Source organism: Spermophilus citellus (assembly GCF_964194105.1).
Source record: "Spermophilus citellus genome assembly, contig: SCAFFOLD_554, whole genome shotgun sequence".
Taxonomy (NCBI): Eukaryota; Metazoa; Chordata; class Mammalia; order Rodentia; family Sciuridae; genus Spermophilus; species Spermophilus citellus.
Genome location: NW_027672965.1, coordinates 59,690 through 77,175, shown reverse-complemented (window position 1 = coordinate 77,175; position 17,486 = coordinate 59,690). Strand labels below are relative to the sequence as shown.

The 17,486-nt window shown below is 48.4% G+C and overlaps 1 protein-coding gene and 1 long non-coding RNA gene across 26 annotated transcripts in view; one reads left to right on the top strand and one right to left on the bottom strand.

Moving 5' to 3' along the window:
• Positions 1-1,302: 1,302 nt before the first annotated feature.
• On the bottom strand, positions 1,303-14,855 carry LOC308640310. 14 transcript variants are annotated; one of them, XR_014020223.1, is made up of 8 exons: positions 13,649-13,787; positions 12,116-12,164; positions 11,486-11,626; positions 9,757-9,957; positions 9,337-9,457; positions 6,342-6,426; positions 5,658-5,738; positions 1,303-1,351 (listed from the first exon to the last, which is right to left on the bottom strand). It is a non-coding gene; the product is annotated as an uncharacterized lncRNA (long non-coding RNA). The 14 variants fall into 14 exon arrangements; XR_014020225.1 differs by lacking the exon at positions 1,303-1,351 and adding an exon at positions 3,341-3,468; XR_014020224.1 differs by lacking the exon at positions 5,658-5,738 and having other exon boundaries at positions 1,336-1,351.
• Positions 13,751-17,486, top strand: part of LOC308640309 (protein FAM156A/FAM156B-like) — a 16,372-nt gene continuing 12,636 nt past the window's right edge. For 5 of the 12 annotated variants that reach the window (XR_014020217.1, XM_081312271.1, XM_081312270.1 and 2 more), the window contains exons 1-3: positions 15,663-15,799; positions 16,932-17,012; positions 17,270-17,409. The gene's annotated coding sequence lies outside the window, so the exon portion shown is untranslated. Of the gene's footprint in view, positions 13,889-13,967; positions 14,172-15,662; positions 15,800-16,931; positions 17,013-17,269; positions 17,410-17,486 lie in introns of those variants that run through there. The other 7 variants (XM_081312276.1, XM_081312272.1, XM_081312273.1 and 4 more) reach the window with 7 other exon arrangements.

Genomic DNA, 17,486 nt, shown 5'->3' with positions numbered 1-17,486 from the left:
TATGGACATCCAGGTTATGCCAGGACAATCCACTGAAAAGACTTTTTTACTAGGTAACAGGCTTTGCATCCTTGACAACAATAAGTTGACCACAGAAATACGGCTTTCAGAAAACTCCATTTTACGCCACTAAAATTATGTCAGTACCACTCTGTCTTGATTGCAGTAAATCTATAGTAGGTTTTCAAATCAGGGAGGGTGAATCTTGCAACTTTGTTGTGTTTCAAGATTGTTTTGGCTATTGTGGAAGCCTTTTTCCCCTACATTTTTATTAGGGCTTTAGAATTGTACATAATGGTGGTATTTGATGGTACATACTTGTACATGCGCACAACAATATAATTTGGCCAATATCACTCCCCAAGCACTCCCTCCCTCCATCCCCACTTCCCACTCCTTGGTCCCTTTCCTGTACAGACCAAACTTTCATTTCCACCTTTCTTTTCCCTTTTCCTTTCTAGCTTCCGCATATAAGAGAAAACATAGCTCCTTTTATGATTGGAGTTTGACTTACTTTGCTTAACATAATGGCTCTTGTTCCATCCATTTTCCTGCAAATGACATACTTTCACTTTTCTTTTTTTTTCACTTAAGAATTATTAGTCAGTTCTCTTAATATGGGAAAATCCCCATGTGTCTGAGCAAACCACAGACGGTCGTTTGACTTTCACTTTTCTTTATGGCTTAATAATTAACTCCACTGAGTACACATACCACATTTTCTTTACCCATTCAACCATTGGACAACTAGGCTAGTTCAATAGTTTGGTTATTGTGAGTTGTGCTGCTATAAACATGGGTATGCACATACCACTATAGTATGATTTTAATTCAGGAAAAATACCAAGGAGTGATATACTTGGGTCATACGGGATTTCCATGCCTAGTCTTTTCAGGGCCCGCCACTGTGATTTCCATAGTAGTTGCACTAATTTACAATCCCACCAACAGTGTAAAAGTGTTCCTTTTTCTCCACATCCTCTTTGCAGGAGACTTTCATTTCATTAGAATTATAGCACCCTCTTGTAATTTAGGGAGATAAGTAATTAGAATTTTGATAGGGATTGCAGCGAGTCGTAAGATCTCCTTGGGGAGTATAATTGACACTAATAGTAAGTCTTCTAGTCCATGCATGTGAGATCTGTGTACATACATGCAAGCACACATACATGCTCCCAAGTGTGCACACACACATTTGCACGTGCATGAAAACACACACAATGGGTAGGTTATGAGCACCTCCTTCTTGCTACTCTCCATTAATACCATGCCATGAAATTGCCAAGTCAAAGGATGTTTCCTTACCAACATCAATGGAGGGCCTATTCTGTGCCTGACACTGTTCTAGGTGCTGGGGAGAAAGCAAAGAATATAGTGGATAACAGTCTCCCTCTACTGAGGGGGAGGTGGTAGAATTTAATGATCGATGCAGACACAGAGACCTGCAGTTGTCTTGTTGATTCACAGTTCCATCAGTGATGAGGGTAAGGAATGTCCCATTCTGACATCCTAAGTACCACTCCCGAGGCAGGGGCTCCATCTAGGAGGCTGGACTCTACACTAGGCACTCTACAAGAACAGGAATATGCAACTCATGCATTAGACAATATTAGGAGATGGGAATGGAATTGTCCACTAAGCAGTGTCAGGGTCACAAAGGCAACACCCATTGGATGTGCTGTCAGGGATGGGGTAGGGAATAGAGATGAAAAGACTCATTAGAAACAGACTAATATTAGCACCAGGGACTGAAATGGAGCAACTTATATTTGACGCACATATGACTACGTCAAAGGAACCCCACTATTATGTATAACGATAATGCACTAATAAAAACAATTTTAAAAAGAAAGAAATAGCTTGAAACTGCCCCTTCTGGGAGAATCAGCAAGTACTGGGGACACTGAGAAGGAATAGGCTGGATGCACAGGGTGGGTGAAACTTCCCTTCACTGAAATGTACCACTAAAGGCCCAGATGAAGCAGTACACTTTGGGATAGACCACTGGGGAAGGGAGCCTTGTATTTTAAAATAAACCATTCTGCGTCATGTGCAATGGGCTTCCCACCAAGCAGGAACCTTAACACATCCAGTCAGGATGAGGCCTCTGAAGACTCTCAGGTCACTGTCATTCCATGTATGGCCCCAGCTACTTGGCTCTACAGATCCAACCCTAGTGCATCCAAGAAAAAAGGCGAAGAGTTAAGTGAATGGTTCTGGGGTGGAGCAGCAGGGCAGAAATTAAGGATGACACTAAAGTCTGTTTGGTTTAGATATGATTGCCATTCAGGACCTTCCAGGTTAGAGAGCATGCACGGTCTGGGTGTCAGGGGTGCTGTCTTAGTTTGGAAGCTTACAGCCCCAAAGGTGGGGCTTCAAATAGTGGAGATGGAGGTGGATGTGGAGAGTTCAGGATCCTACCCTGGAACCTCAGTCAACTCACCAGTCCAAAAGGCAGAAGGTATTACCAGGTCAGTAAGATCACTGGCTCGTTAAAAAAATGCCTGATGGATCCCATTATATTGATCGGAAAGCCCACTATCAGTTTACAGACACACCAAGAAAACCATTCACAGTCAGAAATCTGTGAATGCAGTTCAAAGAGGATTGGGTTCCTCCAGAACCAGTCCTGATTCCTCCAGGGAGATGGCAACCTGATCCATAAAAAGAAGTAAATGCTTAAATGATGTCTTTTTAGGCATTAGGCAGCAGAGATGTTGAGAGCATCTTGGTAATTAGGGCTTAGGTGGATTCTTAAGGGAACGAATATATCACCAGGCATCAATTAAGCCCTGACTTTGTTCAAACATCTTCCAGAAATGCGGCAGGTATGAGACTGAGTCCTCAGGGAGTGGAGATCCACCAGGGGATCGGAGATGAGCCAGTGTGTGTGTCTCCCAAGAAGATGAGGCCCACCAGGAAGGCCACATCAGCCTCACACCCAAAACAGCACTGCCTCCCAGCTGTGACTGCCCATGAACAAACAGCCCTACCCCAGGGTTGCTCTCCTGGTGTATGTGTGGAAAGATATCTGTACTATGTCAAATTACACCAAGCTATGTGTAAGTACAGAGACCCTCCCACCCCATTCCCTTTATACCTGATTTATGAATTGGAAGGGGACAAGCATACTCAGAGGAAAACAGAAAGGACTGGGAATGAGGGGCTGATGAGGGGGCGGGGTCAGAGGGACAGTAGCACCCCTCCATATCGGTGTATGGTCGGTGCCATATAGCCCTGGCACTCTGCGGCAAACACTTTCACCATGTGCCCCTTTCATCTTGGGTCATTCATGCTCAAAGGATCTGCAGAGGGCCATCTGTTCAGGGTCGAGGAGGGCAGAGAAAATCAGGGGGCTCCTGGATTCACATGCTCAAGAGTCAGAAAGACACCATTCAGGGTGAACAGGATGCTGGGCAGGAGGTCCATTGTTGAGCTGGAGGCGGGTTCCTAGAAGCATCAGATCTGCTGTAACCACCAGAAGACCATCGTGGTTGACAGGGACACACTCAGCCTCTCCTTACCCAAAGAGTGATACTGTGGCATAAGGGCATCTCAGGCCTGAGGGCAGTGAGGGTTCATCTCCAGGATGGCACAAGACTTCTTACCTAGAACATATTCTCACTATGATAGGCACAGGACTACAGGGTGCATCAGGCCCAGGTATATGTGAATCATTCCCCAGAAGCAGCCTCTGGGGGCAGAACCTGGGTCTTCATCCCCTGGAAAAGGATACTCAGGTGCTTTGACCAGGGTCCAGATGTAGGGGTTCATTCTCATTCTGCCCTATTTCCATCTCTCTCTCTCTCAGTAGTAGGGATAGAATTCAGGGGCAATCAACCACTAATAAAGAGCCCCAGTCAAGTTTTGTATTCTATTTACAGACAGGATTGAACTGAGTTGCTTAGTGCCTTGCTAAATTGCTGGAGCTGGCTATGGACTCACAAGCCTCCTGTCTCTACCTCGGAAGATTACAGGCATGCACCACCATGCCTGGCCCTCCTTTCTCTTTCATCCCACCCCCGTGTCTCACTCAGGAGACTGGGAGAAACATGGCTGTGGCCCTATCTAGCATGGATCCTGGAAGGAGTGACATTGTGGGTGTCACTGAGGCCATCCATCACATCACTGAGTTATTTCAAGGTCTGTGTCCAAAATGAGAGGTCCCTGGCCCATTACAGGTTGTCAGTTGTCTGACTAGTTTCAGGATGTCCACCCAGGATGTGAGGTCTGTTGAGCCCTGAGGGGCTTGTGTCCAGAGTGAAGGATCTCAGGGTTCTTTATGAATGTGTGTGCTGGTGTGTGAGGTATGTGATCTGTTTTAGGTGCTGTGTCTACCATATACATTCTCTGCAGTTTTTGTTCTGCATGTCCAGAATTAGGGTTTGAGCTCTGCAGAGTAGCGATGTGCAAAATGTGATGCAACCCGACATTCCTCACCCTATGCTCATGAGATCACAGATGTTATCCAAAACAAGGGTGTCTGATCTTTTTTGATTCCGGATCCTGAATGTGACCTCTGTGACCCAATCATAAGTCTGTATCCCAGGGACTGAGGTTGCTGCAATTTTGAGGGGTTGACCATTTCCTGGTTTGCGAACTTTGGGCTTTGTGCACCAGGCTCTGACTTCTCTGAGATGTCGGTTACACATACCTTCATGCATGAGGTCTCTGTGTTTTCAGTACCAGCCCTCTCAGATGTGCATGTGCCTGCATACCAGGGTAGGGATCCAAGCTTTTGTGGATTTGTATGTCCAGGGTGGGAGGTCTGGGAGCTATTTGGGTTTTTAAGTCGTGAGTTATGAAGTTGTTGGCATGCAGTTGAGTCTACACTTCAGAACTTGACATCTCAGGGCTCTTCTGAGTCCCTGGCCTCATTCATTGAGCTGAGCAATCTAGGTTCAGTCAAGTGTGAGGTATTGCGTGTCCAAAGATTTGAGGTCTGTGAGTTGTGCTTTCCTGGATTGCGTTCTGGGTTCTGCGTGGCACTGGGATACTTGGGGTTTGGTGACTTATAGGGTGAGGTCCCTGAAGTAGCTGGAAGTTCATGTCCAAGGTGTGATGGTTCTGAGCTGAGGGAAGATCTGTGTCACAGAGACAGGCATGGTCTGCCTTTTGTTCAGTATTCCAGGGTCTCAAACACCTGAGCTATGAGTAGGTTCCACTCTGGGAAGAGAGACATTGTCACATTCCCAAGTTCAGACAGGAGGGTTTTGACCTCCTCCTGATGTTTCATTTTCACAACTGTCCAGAAACAGTGAGAGGTTATCCTGAGACTCCGTTCACTTCAGCTTCCCAAAGCCCACATTCCTTATCTAAATGTTCAGTTTAGTCAGCTTCCTTCAGACCCTGCCCTGGGTTGAGAATCCTGCTGCTCTTTAGAAAGACAAGGCACCTCCCTCAGCCACAGCTGAGGAAATCTCAGTGACAAGGGAAAACGGGCCCCCCACCCAAGTACGAACAGGACATACCCATCTTGTCCTGGGATATTATGGTCTGCTTCCTTCTAGGCCTCACGACACCCAGAAAGTAACCAAGGCAGAGGCACTGCTGCAGCTCATCACCCACACAATTAAGGGCCTGGATCCCAGGACACTGCTGGGTAAGAGAAGACACTAGCTCTTGGGAGCACCTTTGAACCTCTATGGGACTTTTACCTGAGAAGCACTGACGGCACTGTATCCAGACCCCTTCGGACCCTTCCTCCCATTGGACACATCTGAAATCAGAAGTTGGGGCTGGGGAAAAGAAAGGGATGCCGTGAAAGGCCATCTCTGGCCAGGGAAAGAGGATGGGCCCTACTGTCCAGCAGGAAATGCAGGATGAAAGTGCACAGATCATTTACCAGAAACGTGGGTTGGGCCGATGATAGTGAACTATCTCATAAGATCACCTCCATCTCCAAGATACCCATGGTTTCATGGTATTAACTTCTCACTAACCACACGTTATACACTGCTACATGAGAGAGAGGTTCAGAGACAGAACTCTTGGTTCCTTCTCTGGTAACTTGGAACGTGGTGACATGACAGGTTCCTGATAACGACCCATGCCATTTCCACGTTGCGCACAATGGGATAACAAGCCAAGTGGAGAATGGGATGTTCTCTTCAACTGCCAGGATTAGTGTTTCAAGCCAATTGTACCAGAGCAGGAAGCTTTAGCCATTTTCCAAAACACCCTCTGTTGGAGGACAAGCAACCCCTTGCTTCTACCGCATGTGTTCCCAAACCTGCAGAGTATCGAGGACAGTGCCTTCAGGATCATAGACAAGAGCACCCTGTCTATCACATGCTGGGGAAACTTCCTTCTTAATGACAAGTGAGCTTTGTGGGACTCACCTTGCACCTTGGCCTCAGAGCACTATTCGCTGTGGAGCCCAGCTGCCAGTCTCTGGAGGGGTGAAGTCTGGGGAAGCCTTCTCACCTGTAGGGTCAGGGGAAAGGGAGTCACACCCCATGACGTTTCTAGCTTCTCTTATTCTCCAATTCCATAAGGCCAATGGGAACTTCATGGATGTGTGTTGAGCCTCCCCTCTGTAACAGGCATGGGAATCGTCTCACTATTATTTAACAGTGAGATCCTTTGGGGGCAAGTCATCTGAGCACTGGGGGAGGTAGAAATCTTCTGCTTACTCTTGAAACACACACAAAAAAAGGTTGAAAATGAGAAAAAGGGACGAGGGAAACAAGTTCACACACAGAGTTCAAAGCATCTCATAGTCACCCAACCACATTAATCACACTGCTCTCCTGAGTGTTTCCTAAGGTGACGTGGTTTGTTTTCAACTTACCACTTCCAGGAATGACTTGAGGCTCCAAACTAGGGCCAAAATGCTGACTAAATTAAAATTTCTGGAAAGTCAGTGTGTGGGGTTTGAAACGAAACCGGGCAGCCTTGAGACTCAGATGACAGAACTGTTCGGCAATAATTGTGCCTCAGACTGATGCAGCTGCTGCCACACAGCGACCTGGCCTGAGCACACTGAGGCCACTACCAGATGGGGGAAACTAGGACCCAACAGGGTCTCAGTCCAGTGGGAAAGGACACACGACCCTTCCAGCGACAAACCTGTGGATGGTCTTCTCTGAGCCAGGGCAGCTTGCAGAGCTAGGGTTCATCTGGGAACAGAATTAACAGAAATCCCTGCCCAGGGACCTGGGGATGTGATTCAGAGGTAGAGTTCCTGCTTCACATTTGTCTCCAATGATAGGGACATCTACATCAGCCGCAGCAAAGAGAATGGGACTGTGGCCCTGAATGGGCACGTCTAGGAGGGCAATAACATACTCTTCGTAAGTGTTGAAGGCCTAAAGAACCTACTCTAGACCTGTTTCATAATGCAGCCTATGCTCCGTCACTGTAAGTGCAGCACAGGTTATAGTGCAGAATGGACTGAAGAGATGTCGAGGTGAATGGGAGCCGTAGCTATGGTGCTCCTGCCAGTGTCTGCCTTCACCATGGTCATGGCCTAGGCTGTCACGAGACACTGGTAACACCTTTGGAAGGCTTGCTGTCTTCTAGTGCTCCCAGTGAACTTCACATTTCTCTTACCCTCCTTCCCTGCTGTTGTCCCATAATCCTTCTCTCTCTCTCTCTCTCTGCACAGCTAACACATGACTTAAAGGGCCTGATTCCCACCCAGAAGCTTGCTGTTCAAAATCTCCAAGTCGTCATATTCTAATCAAAGTGTAAAGGTATAACTGGGAGGAACGCTGAAGAAAACAAATGAGGAGTTTTGTGTTTTACTAAGACTGTCAACAGAAACTCACCTACTACCCAAGCCTGAAAACACCCATCACCATGGGTGACAGCATTTTTCTTAGCTGGCATGCCATGAAGGCCAGCTGCAGGACATGAGATAAAGATATACATGGTACACACACATATGCATATGTGACAGCATGATACCAATGCCTTAGGGAAACTGAAGAGGTGAGAAAGCTACTACCTGGTTTCTAAGATTATGATTTAAAAGATGATTTTAGCTGAAGAATTTAAAGAGCTATTTGCAAAGAACATATTGCGCCATAGTGGAAATGCCCACTCAGTGTCATCTAAAAAATTAACAACTGAAGGAACTAACTGAAAATCACAGAAGAATGGTATTTCTTTTCACAATAGCCAAGGTGAAGGAGAGGTAAAATTTGCTACAAGATAGCAAAATCTGCTCCCATCAGTAAGTACTAAAAACCTTGTGATATTAAGGTAAGACTCATCAATCTCTAGCTACCCTAGTGGCTTCTTTGGTACCTTTCAGTGCTGCTAAAGGTCAGCTGGGTTGACTCGGATCAGGGTTATGGCAAAGGGACCAAACCGACCCTTCAAAACCATTCTGGAAGGACAAAAGATAGTGCCTCCAAGGTGGCACCTGAACCCTCTCAGGTTACCTACTGGTCCTTTAGGTTTCTATTAACAGGCAAACCCCGAGAAAAGGAACTGCCTTCTGGACAGGATGAGCATGAAATCAGCTCTGTTTCTGATTTACGAAAGACGAGAAGGCCTGGACTGTTTTTTTTTTTTTTTTTTTTTTTTTTTTTGGGAAAGTCTCCAAACACAGAGCATGGCCTTTAATAAGTTAACAAATGATTTTTCAGAGACAGGGTAGGGAGAGGAAGAAATGCTATTGAATCAGAAATATTGAAATGGACAAGTAAGCTGCAGGTGCGAGTATCAAACAGAGTAACTAGAGTCCCCATGGAGAAGGAGACATTTTGACACAGATGAGAAGAGGAAGAAGATTCAGTCAAGCAGACACCAGGGGTCAGGGTTTTCCACACAGAGAGAACAGCTGGGAAGTGTGTCTGAGGCAGAGCTTGCCGAAACAGTGCAGACACACTGCAAGGACACCAGAGCAGCCTGGAGTGAGGAAGAGCTGAGCAGAAGGCTGAAAGTGTGAGGGTCAGAGGGCCAGGCTGCTGTGGGACGAAGAAGCTTCAGCTCTATCAGCCGGACAGTAAAGGACAACAGAGGGTCACAGATGCCCAGGCAAGGCAAGGTGTGGGGAAAGGAGAGAGGTGGGGCAAGAGAAATCAGCAAATAGGAGGGTTTGGGCAAAAAGCTAGGACCACAACCAGGTAAGGCTGAGAGAGCCCATGGGGACCTCACTGGCATCTTCATACTGTCCACAGCCTTGTCTCAAGGGACATCTCTGCTCTAGCCACAGTACCACATACTCAAATACCAGGCCCAAATTCACTCAGTAGTCCTCCTGCTGAACAGGGGTCTACTATGTGCACCGGACACTTGAGAAACTCTGGTGACGGACCAGAGCAATACTACTGGGAGGCTAGACTGGAGCCTGATGGACCAAGAGACTGCCCAACATATACTCACAATATTTGGAACCTCTTTCCTCAGAGTTCCAGAATTAGACATGGGATGAAACCACGATCTTCCTTTCCACCCTGGCGGAAGACAATCCAAGCACAGGGGAACCCTTTGTTCATTGTCGTTTCTGCTACAGAAATAACTGTAACTATAACAGCTATCCGTTTCTGTCCAAGTAACTTTGCTCAAAGTTCTTCAATCACTAAATAAGCAAGTTCTAACCACTTGCTGGGCAAGGAGATGGGAAGGAGCATGCAGGGATGACATAGGCAGTACCTTTGCAGGCTGAGGACCTCCCCCCGCACTCTGGTGTGGTGGGAGAAGAACTATGCCAGAGTTTAAGCCACAGCACCCCACGAACATACAGAAGGGCAACTCACACTCACCTACAGGGTGTCTGGGAGGGTTTGCTCGGGCCACACTCACCAGAGAGGGGTCGGCGTCGCAGATAGGTGCTCTGATTATCCACATCATAGAATGGAGAGAGCTGAAGAACAGAGCTAGACTTCCATCCTCAGTCTGGTGGGCCCCACATCACTATGCTTCGGTGTCTGGTCGACTCCAGGGCTGTGTTGAAGCCATTACAAACATTTCTTCTGGCACTGCTTGCCTCTGAATTCCTATTATCTGTCAGGGAATGAGATTAAACAGAGTGAGACATAATTTGAGGGTGGAACTGAAGATTTCCTGCTGGAAGAGAAAGCCCTGTGCCACTGTAAGCTGAAGCCAACCTTTCCCACCAAGGAGACTCCAGGGCTCTCGGGTCACAGCAGCTCCTGGGAAGGCAGACACTGAGTGTCCTAGAACCCTCAGGGTGGCTTCACCTGATGGGGGCCCATGTTTCTCAGATGCACGTGGTGTTGGAACAACAAGGACCATCCAACACAGCACGGTATCTGCATCTCGGCAGGCAGCTCTGAAACCCAAACAGATGGTTTTGCTGTACCTGGAAAGAGGCCTGGCTATAAAATTGGACAGAACTGGGATGTGAATCCCAGACCCAGGCTCTTCTGCATCAGCAATCCAACTTCTTACTGTTCGTCTCCCTTTGCTATGCAGAACCAGATGCTAGGGCCCCTGGGATTCTAGCTTACACTCCAGGCAGGATGAGGTTGAGAATGGTGGTGGTGGGACTGGTGCCATTTCCACCTTTTCTTATTTATTGTTCCCGTGTCCACAGCACATACTTCATTTCACGCTTAGGTGTGCTGAGTTAAAAGGAATTACACTGGGCTTCAGTGAACAAAATTCATGCGCACAGTTTACTATGTTGCAGATAGAACCAGCTGTGGACCTGACTTCTCTAGTGGATGGTGTAAAACTGACACAGAATCCCATGTGGGAAGCGGATGGCATCCTTAGTAAAAGATAAATGACGAGTTGCATGCAAGCACTGCAAAGTCCCTTGGAGGGTCCCCGAGTCAAGACTAATGACCTTGGCCTCTCTGCTGACCCACGCCCTGGCAAAGGGAGGACAGCTCGGCTAGTACACTTTCTTTTTAGTTATACAAGACAGCAGACTCCATTTTGAGATATTTAAACAAGCATGGTATATATCTTATTCTAATTAAAATCACAGTCTTGTGGATGGACACCATGTTGAGATTCACTGTGGTGTATTCACATATATACACATAGGAAAGTTATGTCAGACTCATTCCTCTGTCTCAGAATGCTTTGTCACTGCAGAAAGCTCAGACTGTATCTAAGACGGAACCTGCCGTGGACCATCATTACTCCAAAACAGTCGTTATCAAGGGCAGATCAAATCTTGTTTACTTAATTTCCTTGGTCAAGGAGGCTATAAAGTGACAGATTCGTTCCTTGTTTCTGCTACTTAACTCTCCACTGCAAGGGAGACTCCCAGCCTGCATCCCATCATGGTACAAAAACTATAGCTGCAACTGCAAATTCCAAAGTCAAATGCAACACTGGGTCCATATGAATGAAGGGGAGATCTTTGTGAATGTATGCTATTCTCTTCCTTGAAATCTTTTACACATATGCCTTTATTACTATTTACATAGGTGTCACTATTCTTTAAGCTTATTTTTATCTTATATAATTAAGGCATACGACATGATGTTTTGCACTACATACACAGTGAAGTGATTACTGAGGTCTATCAAATTAAACTGTGGCCTTCCACACTTACCATTGTGTATCGTATTTCTCAGTAAAACTTGCCCCGGAAGCCCAGCTCTCAGACCTATTCCAATTAGTCAGTCGATCTGGGAAATCTATAAGGAATCTTCATCATGTGCCAAGTCAGTAAGCTTTTCCAGCCATCTACTCCCTAGGTAAAACAGAAAGTGCAGCTAGGCGTGATGGCAAACACCTGTAATCCCAGCGGCTGGGGAGGCTGAGGCAGGAGGATCATGAGTTAAAAGCCAGCCTCAGCAACTCAACCAGGCCTTAAGCAACTCAGTGATGCCCTGTCTCTAAATAAAATGTAAAACAAAACAAAACAAAACACCAAAACCAAAGGGTGGTATGTTGGAGAAAAAGGTGTGCAGAGGGTGGGCGTGGACAGTTTCAGTTTGGGACATGCTGATCATTAACTGTTGTGGGAGTCAACCACAACAGTGACTCTGGGGAGCTGACCTAACCTCTCAGTGCCTAGCATGCCATTTCTGTGATTGGAGAATAATAAATAAGAATTAGAAAACATGACTTAATTAGTTTCATCTGTTTAGTGTAGGGGAATGTTCTCTTTTTATCCAGAAGCATGGTGGTGGTTATGGTCAGGTACTCACCATGCAAAAATGGGAATCTCTCTACTTACCCACATATAGGCTTCGGGTGTGCTCACCACAGAACATGTTTTGCAAATGCTGAAAGATTGGCAGGAAGGAAGGGGGGGAGGAGGAAAAGTAAGTAAATTGAATATAATCCGAGCTGACCACCTCCTGCGTGGAGCATAATTGTCTGTCTCCTATGGAAGACTTAACCTCTCCTCCTCTCATCCTTCAAGCTCCTGATAATAGGCCCTCTCTCTCTCCAGCCGGTAGGGCACGGGCTTTGGGATCCACTTTCCCTACCACTCTTTTCTCTTGGAGGTCACGTCCACTGCCCCAGAGTTCACCGAGTGCAAAAATGTGACTGGTGGGTGGTTAGTTGGCTCAAGAGGTCTACAGTTTAGGAGGGAGGACTGATTCAGATATCTGGATCTGGAATGGGGTAATGAAGCCACAGACACTTGGATTTGCATCAGTGATACCCCAGTTATTCCCTGTGTAACTCTGGGCTGGTTATGAAACCTCTCTGTGGCCGTTACCTCACTTTATAAACATTTTTGTTTGGCGCTGGGGATCCAACCTAGGGTCGCCAACCTGCTGGGCAAAACCTCTGCCACCTGAGCTCCAGCCCTCATTTGGGGCTGGGGACAAAGTTCAGTGGCAGAGGGCATTCCTAGGTGGCGCAAGTCCCTGGGTTCCATATCCAGCACTGGAACACAAAAAGTCACCTCATCTATAAAACGAGGATGATGATCCCGATCTGGGACAATTACTGATTTCTGCCTTCACCTACACCACGAGTATGCGACCATCTGGAAAGTATAAAATGCTGTTCATGGGTTAGTAACTTCCAGGGCAAAATGATCATCTCTTTCCATACATATGGATCTGCTTGGAAAGGCATGAAAGATGCCCTGCTTAGTTTGACCTTGTTGACAATGTTGAACATCTCCTGACTCCTGATGCAAGTCATGGCGAAGAAATTCCAGCATGATTTCCTGCTCTGGGAAACGCTGACCACAAAGGACCACCCTTCCCCATGCGACTAAAGTTATGTGGCCTGCACTCTGTCCACCCGGCCACCAGTCCCACACAACTCGGATATGACAGGCCCTCCTGACTCCTGGTCCACTGTCTGTCTCAAGGATGATGCGCTTAGTTTCTTCTCCTCGACTAGCTGGGCAGCGATAATCACTCCCCATCCAGTTTACAGAGAGCACCTCTGATCATATCAATAACCTCCGTCCCCGTAAATCTCCCCCAGTATACCCTGTCTATTCCTCGCGAAAAAGCAAAGGCAAGAGCCACCCCGCCGCGACACTAGTATCCACATCCAAGGCCCTCTGCCTACTGCAGCAGCCCCAATGGATTCCATGTCTTTGCGTGTGTGCGTGCGCACGCGCGTTCCTCCTCGGTGGGCTCCTTCCGCCCTTGCAAAAGCAGCTAGTGAAAAAAACCCAAATCACAGAGCGGGTATCCGGTCTCGCGCGCTCCAGACCAGAACGAGCCAGCCCGTCCCCGAGCAGGTGGCCTCCCGTGGCCCCCTCGCCGGTTCCCACGAGCCCCGCCTGTGACGTCACCTCCGCTGCCCGGAATCTCTTCCCACGGCCTCGGCGAGCATCGCCGCGTCCCGGACCCGCGCTCTCGAGGTCGCGAGGGCCCGCGGCGGTGCGCTGCCCGGACGGCGGGCGGCCTCGACGCCGCCGCTCCGCGGGGCCGAGAGGGAACGCGCGGGCCGCGACCCCCTAGCCTGCCGCTCCGCGGAGCAACCCGGGCCGTCCCCTTCCCGACTCGCACTGCAGCTGCCACAGCGAACCCAGGTCCCCGGTCTCCTCCTCCCAGGCGTCCCTGCCCTCTGACGCACGCCAGGCCCACAGACCCCGCCTTCCCTGGCGCGGCCTCTCTAGCCTCCGGAGGGCGGCTCCTCTCGGTGATCTTAACCCTTTCCTTCCAAGCGCCGCGGTGCGTTACCAGGGCTGAGGAGAGCCGGCGGCGCGCCGGCGAGCAGACGCCCGGACCCGCTCCGGAGAAAGACCGCGCGTGAGACAGCCCGAGTGACACCGAGACCTAAGGAGCCCGAGCGACAGAGATAGAGAGAAGCGGGTGGGAGAGAGGCTCGGAGAGACGGAGAGCGTGGGAGCCACAGAGAGACAGGGAGAGACTGAGAGAGACTGGGAGGCGAGGGGGCTGGGAGAGAGACAGACGCAGAGGGAGCCAGAGACCCCGAGAGACGGAGAGAGAGGGAGGCCGAGGGGGAGAGACAGAGTCTCCCTGGCACCGGCTGGGTGAGAGAAGGAGAAGAGAAGGGGGTGGGGGAGAGACTCGGAGAGAACCTCCTGGACCAGGCCAGGTGCGCCTGTGGGTCCTGGGACCGGAGTCCTCCTTTGGCCAGCCGTGAAGGGCGCTTTCCGAGGGGACCGTTGTTTTTCTCAGACGCCCCATCTCGTCCTTATCAGAATGGCGGGTGGACAGTCTGCGTGTGGCGTATTTCTCTTTCTCTAGCTGGGGCCCGGCGTTTTGAAGCCGAGAGATAGGACTGAAACTTCCTGTGGGCATCCTTAACAGCTGGGTGCGATCGGGCTCGAATCCGTGTTCAACAGGTTCAGAAATAACCTGTTTCCTCGGTATCGCCTCCCACTCCGCCTCATCTCCCACCCCACCATAGGAGACAAAAATCTCTGAAGTGATTTCAAGGAAGGCGACATTTCCCAAATGGAAACGTCAGAGAAAGTCTTCCCAGGATGCGTGAGAGCCAGAGGGCTCAGGATGTGACTTAGAAGCAGGCAGGCTCTTAGTAGGCTCTGTGATTCCTGCATTCGCATGCAAGTGTTTGGACCTTTTCCATCAAATCACTATGCGAGCTGCAGTGTGTGATGTTCAGAGAGGGAGGGCATCTTTGGTCGTCCCGTTGGCTGCAATGCAGCCGATCCTGGGCAGTTGACCTGGGTGGGATCAGCAATTTGGTGTCATGATAGGCTGACAGATTTCCACTGGCACTTCCCTTGCGGTTTCCCTAGATTCACACGGTCCTATGGGGTGTGTTGCATTTGTGTGTTGACCTGCGTGTGTCAGGGTAGTGTTAGTTTTGTCCAAGAAGGGCCAGTGAGTGGCCTTGCTTGGCTGAGCCTCTTGGGGTACCCGCAACAGGGAGAAAGGCCAGAGAGGAAGCAGTTCTCTGTTTTCAGGAGCAGAATCCCAACAGCTCCCTGTCAAAGTGTCTCTTAGCCTGGACCATCACTGGCATTTGAGAAAATGCTCTGGGAATGATTTTCGTAGGGAGGCGCTGGTCATGCTCTTTGCAGTCAGATGTCCATTACATTGGAAATCAGACTTGGGATTGTGTGACTAGCTGAGTTAAAACTAAGCCCCAGATCCATTTTGTTGACCCGGCGTGTGGGTGGCAGATAAACTAAAGATAAATGTTCGATTCTGGTGCGTTGCAAGGAAAATTTATGTTCTTAGAGTAATGATCCCGTGCTAACACCCCATCTGTATTTGATATTTATCAGATTATGAGAATTTAAAGGTAAGGAGAGCCACGGGTAAGTATAAGATGGCGGATGGAAACTGAAACAGGGGACAGTAGTGAGAGGAGAGATTGGTGTGATGAAAGGTACAGAGATGTTTGTATTTTAACAGACCTAGCGGAGAAATGGCCAGCATCACAACCTAGCTCCGTGACCTTGAGTGAGTGGCTGAACATTTCTGATCCTCACGTACCTCATCTGCAAGTAAGGGCGATAATACAGATTGAGCCTCCGTCATCTGACACTCCACAATCCGAACTGTTCCAAAACCCCAAAATTTCTGAGAGTGGCTGGGGGTGGGGTAGCTCAGTGATAGAGGGTGTACTTAGCATGCCTGAAGCCCTGGGTTCACTCCCCAGTGGGTATCCACACATACACACAGGCGCCTTAATTAAAGATATCATATGAAACTATCTTTAGGGTATGTGTGTACAAGGTGTGTATGACTCCTAAATGAATTCAGTGGGTCCCCCTCCCAGAGAATCTCATTAGGTATATGAAAATTTTGCAAAACCCGAAACACTCTGAAATACTTCTGTCCCTGAGTATGTCAGGTAAGGGATAGGTAACCTGCGTTTTCCCTAGGGCACCACGCCCATGGAGAAGCCCTTCCTGACCTCCTGGGCCTCGGGGCCTTCTCTGAGTTTTCAGCTCCCCCAGCTCAGGTCCTCTTCCTCATCTTCAGTTTGGCTCCCTGCCCCCAAAGACTGGGAGCCTGCTGAGAACTCTTATCCTGCAAGGAGGATAGAGTGTGCAGGAGTGGATGCAGAAAGTATATCAACTTCATTTTCCGTCCATGCAGAGAGTGTTTGTGTCTTTTATCCCCACACAGTAGAGAGTCCAGAGCCATGTACTATGAGCACAGTAGCCATGTATTCCCCTTCGTTGGGAATAGGAACTGTCAGACCAGCTGTTACTCGGGTGGGGAAAAAAAAAAAAAATATATATATATATATATATATATATATATATATATATATATATATATATAGAGAGAGAGAGAGAGAGAGAGAGAGAGAGAGAGAGAGAGAATGAGCCGGCGTGGCAGGTCCTGTGCTTGAATTTCTGCTTATTCGGAGGAGATGGGGTGAGAAGCATTGTGTCTTCTATCTCTACTCTCTTCTTAGGTGTCTAGTAACAATGTAGCACCTAGGTTTTTTTTTTTTTCCTTCTGCTTTATATTATACCTTAGAATGTTCCTTACTGGGGCTGAGCTCTGTTCTCGGGGTATGGCTGCTTTGGATACCTCACTGAGGGGACCGCTGAACAGAGTGTGCCATCAGTAAAGAAGTGTTAGGTGAATACACCTCACCATTCAGGTTTTGTTGTCTTGTAGGTGAGAGGCATAGATCTCACTCGCGATGGCATCAGCAGCATTGACGATGTGAACCTAGTGATCAGTGACCCCGGTGACCAGGTGAGCTCTTCACTTTGCAAGAGGAGACTTTTCCCTTGTCTTCCTCCTGCTGCTTCAGCCTCTCCTCCTCTTCACCCTTTCCCTGCCCCCACCCCTTTGAACTCCCACTGTGGTTCCCTGTCTGTGTCTTCTGGGCCCACCTACAGGAAGATCCCAAATGCCATGCCGGGACCACGTTTCATTGGTCTTCATTTTCTTCTTTCATGCTGGAAAGCGGGCATCACTGAGTGTTGGCTAATGTCCATGTTCTTTTGCAGCAGAGCCGCTGACAAGACTATCCCTCTCTTCCTGATAGAGGAGAATACAGCTAATCCGTGCAGGTGACAAAGATACAGAACAGCAGCGTGGCACTGCATTGTCTGGAACTCAGACTCCTTTTTCCCTGGCGTTGTATAAGGTGGGCATACGCTTTTCAGCAGACAGTGACCTTGCACGGATCTCAGCCATTTTTGGTAGAGTCTTGCCATTTCTGGA